Genomic DNA, 4520 nt, shown 5'->3' on the forward strand with positions numbered 1-4520 from the left:
TGTATGTATATATGTATTGTAGAGATCAGGTTTTACGCTGTTGCTCAGGCTGGTCTGGAACTCCTGGGCTCAAGCGATCTGGCCACCTCAGCCTCCCAAAATGTTGGGATTTGCAGCTCTATAAAAGAGGGCCAGTCTGCCTGCTCCCCTTTTTTTGTTATATCTGCAACATTTCACACTGCTCACCTCTCCCTTCTTGATGGCTCTTCCTGGGTTTCTGGAACATGACTCTATTCTAGTTCTTATTCTTCATCTGATAGCTATTTCTTGGTCTTCTTTGCCGGCTCCTCAAGCTGCCCAGTAAACGTGTGTGTTCTGCAAGAGTTCACTCTTTTTTTTTTTCTTTCAATACTTTAAGTTCTAGGGTACATGTGCACAACGTGCAGCTTTGATACAAGTTGGTTTGCTGCATCCATCAGCTTGTCATTTACATCAGGTATTTCTCCTAATGCTATCCCTCCCCCTATGACAGGCCTTGGTGTGTGATGTTCCCCGCCCTGTATCCATGTGTTCTCAGTGTTCAATTCCTACCTATGAGTGAGAACATGCAGTATTTGATTTTCTGTCCTTGTGATAGTTTGCTGAGAATGGTTTCCAGCTTCATCCATGTCCCTGCAAAGGACATGAAAGAATTCACTCTTAGTCCATCTCTCTTCTCATTCTTCGTGCTCTTCAAGCTGACCTCACTCATCCCATCATGGTGAACCACCTTATATGTTGATGATGTCCAACTCTCTCCTTTCCAGCCCCACTTACTCTCCAATCTTCTAGATGACCGCTGTGCAATAGAACTCGCTGTAATGATGAAAATGTTCTATAAACTCAGCTGTCCAATATCGTAGCCACTAGCCACATGTGGTCACTGAGCACTTGAAATGTGGCTAATGGCCAGGCATGGTGACTCACACCTATAATCCCTGCACTTTGGGAGGTTGAAGTGAGAGCCCGGAAGTAGAGACCAGCCTGGGCAACATGGTGAGACCTCATCTCTATATATTTAAAAAAACAAAAAGAAAAAGAAATGTGGCTAGTGTGTTTAAGGAACTGAGTTTTAGACGTTATTTAATTTTAATTTTAATAGCTACAGGGCCAGCTCACGCCTGTAATCCCAACACTTTGGGAGGCTGAGGCAGGTGGATCACGAAGTCAGGAGTTCGAGACCACCCTGGCCAACATGGTGAAACCTCATCTGTCCTAAAAATACAAAAATTAGCTGGGCACGGTGGTGGGCGCCTGTGAGCCCAGCTACTCAGGAGACTGAGGCAGGAGAATTGCTTGAACCCGGGAGGCAGGGGTTGCAGTAAACTGAGATTGCACCACTGCATTTCAGCCTGGGAGACAGAACAAGACTCCGTCTCAAAGAAAACAAAAAAATTAAAAATTAAAAAAATCGATAGCTACAAGTGGCTACTGTATTGGACAGTACAGTTGTAGACCTACATTGCCAACTGCCTGTGGACATCTTGATTAGAATGTCTCTCTGGCTCCTCAACAAGTCCCAAACTGAGCTTATTAGCATCACACTCTCCCCTACCTTCGCCTCCATGCCCATTAGCAAAATGAAAACCTTCTCTTTCTCTTGATTTCCCTTCCTGAATTGACAGCATCAACACTCATGCCTTTACCCAAAGCCTAAACTTCTAGACTTCCAGGCTCTTCCTTTTCATTCATCTTCTATCATTATGTGGTCAATTCTCCCTCCTAAATTTCTTGTAGCTCCATCCTTACCTTTCCAAACCTTCTCAAAGGCTTGAGTTCAGAATCAAAGCTTCTCTTGTCAGGCTATTACCAATTCCCTGCACCCAGCCTCTGCCAAGCCACCAGCAGACCTCTGAGCTGGACAGCCTTCCTTTGCTTCTCCAGATGCCCTCTCCATCTCCACCCTCTCCATCCTGATGCCCTAGTAGCTGGCTTCTACAGACTCTGTCACCTGGACTTCTTTGCTCTTGGACTTCCAACTAGTTCAGGAAGATTGGAAGGTGGGAAGAGGTTGGTGTATATAACCCCTGAGCTCCTAGGGTTGTCAGTGGCTGCCTTGCTCTACCGAAGCGCATGTCCATGAGGTGGCCACTGGATTCTGGTTCTCACTCTTTTCACTTGCTGCTTCCAGCCTAGATGCAGTAAGAGTTCCCTGCTGTGGTTCTGCTGGGGCACTGAGCTGCCCTTTGTTGTTTCCCTAATCACTTCTCCATCCCCCTGCACACCACCCCCCAACTGTTTTGTTTTTTGTTTATTTGTTTGTTTTTTTGACACAGAATCTCACTCTTGCCTAGGCTAGAGTACAGTTGCCCAATCATGGCTCACTGTAGCCTCGACCCCCTGGGTTCAAGTGATCCTTCCAACTCAGCCTCCCAAGTAGCTGGGACAACAGGTGTGTACCACAACACCCAGGTCGGTTTTTTTGTTCTCGTTTTAATTTTTAGAGATGAGGGTCTCACTATGTTTCCCAGGCTGGTCTCGAACTCCAGGGCTCAAGCAATCCTCTCACCTTGGCCTTCCAAAGTTAGAATTACAGGCGCGAGCCACTTTGCCCAGCCTTTCTCAAACCTTTATTCATGGTCCATTTATTAAACTCTCCTTGGTTGTCCAGATTGAGTGTGTTATCCGTTTCTTCTGGGACTTGATTGATATTTCTAAGCTTTGAAATGCCTCCTCGTCATCCACAGGAGAAAAATAAAGCCTGTGCTTACTTGAAGAGCACCTGAAGTCACTTATGATCTGTTTCCTGCCTGCTCTTTCCACTTCATCTCCCACCTCTCCTTCTCTTGCACTTTATAGTCCTATAATGCCAGGTTGCTTATATGGCTAGAAGGGGCCCTATTGTTTCCCACCTCCATGCCTATGCCTGCCAAACTCTTGCTTAACCTTTAAAACCATTCTCCAGATGTTGCCTCCTCTGGGAAGTCCCCCAGGCCTTCCTTTCTACTTCTACTGTATTTTGTAGATATTTCCATTATTTATGACATCATGATATATTATAATTTCTTGTTTAGGTCTGTATTGTCTTTTCTGCCCAGAGAGTGCCTCTTAAGGAAAGGACTAGGCCAGATGTGGTGGCTGACACCTGTAATTCTAGTGCTTTGGGAGGCTGAGGCAGAAGGTTCACTTGAGGCCAGGAGTTCAAGACTAAGTTCAGCAACGTAGTGAGATTCCACCTCTACAATAAAATTTAAAAATTAGCTGGGCAGGGTGTCATACACCTGCAGCCCCAGCTACTCGAGAAGCTGAGACAGGAGGATCACTTCAGCCCAAGAGTTTGAGGCTACAGGGCTACAGTAAGCCATAATCACACCACTGCACTCTAGCCCAGGTAAGAGAGTGAGACCTTATCTCTTACCAAAAAAAAAAAAAAAAAAAAAAAAAAAGTAAGGCTATAAATATAAATAAATAAATAAATAAATATATTTAACAAAATATTTATTGATCCTGGCATTCTAGGCGCTAGATAGCTAGAGATATCAATAGTGACCCCTTTCTACAAGCACTATGAGAGAAGCACGATTGTCCCTATCTTAGAGGATACCCAGAAGGCCGAGGCTCCCGTGATGTGCCAGGTTCAGAAAACTGCCAAGAGGTTTGGATTTGGTGTGAAACCAAGTCCTTCTAGCTGCACAGTTCATACTTTTGGCAACAGTTTTATGTTGCTGCGGGTCTTGCCAAGAATAGTTTTATTAAGACTGGCATTACAGGTTGAATTGTGACCCCCTCCCATACTCACAAAAGGATCCACTGAAGTCCTGACGCCCACTGCTTCAGAATGGGCCTTATCTGGAAAGAAGGTCTTTACAGAAGTAATCAGGTCAAAATGAGGGTCAGGGCTGGGGGCAGCAGCTTACGCCTGTAATCCCAGCACTTTGGGAGACTGTGGCAGGAGGATCACTTCAGCCTAGGAGTTTGAGACCAACCAGGGCAACACTGTGAGACACTATCTCAATTATATTTATAAATATATATACACACATATATGTACATATTGTTATATATTTATTTACTATATATTTATAGTTTAAATATATTTCATTTAATATATATTTATATAATATATAATAAAATATAAACATAAATATGTTATATATTCATGTATTATATATAAATTTAACATTTATACATAATAGAATATAAAAATAATATTTATATAAGCTATATATTATGTTTATAATATATTAATTATATTAATATGAATACAGTTTATATTAGATTTATAATTTAACATTTATGCATAATAGAATATAAAAATAATATTTATATAAGCTATATATTATGTTTATAATATATTAATTATATTAATATAAATATAGTTTATATTAGATTTATAATTTAACATTTATACATAATAGATTTATAATTTAACATTTATACATAATAGAATATAAAAATAATATTTATATAAGCTATATATTATGTTTATAATATATTAATTATATTAATATGAATATAGTTTATATTAGATTTATAATTTAACATTTATACATCATATAATATAAAAATAATATTTATATAAGCTATATATTATGTTTATA

The sequence above is a fragment of the Macaca thibetana genome, chromosome 16, assembly GCF_024542745.1.
Source record: "Macaca thibetana thibetana isolate TM-01 chromosome 16, ASM2454274v1, whole genome shotgun sequence".
Classification (NCBI taxonomy): domain Eukaryota; kingdom Metazoa; phylum Chordata; class Mammalia; order Primates; family Cercopithecidae; genus Macaca; species Macaca thibetana.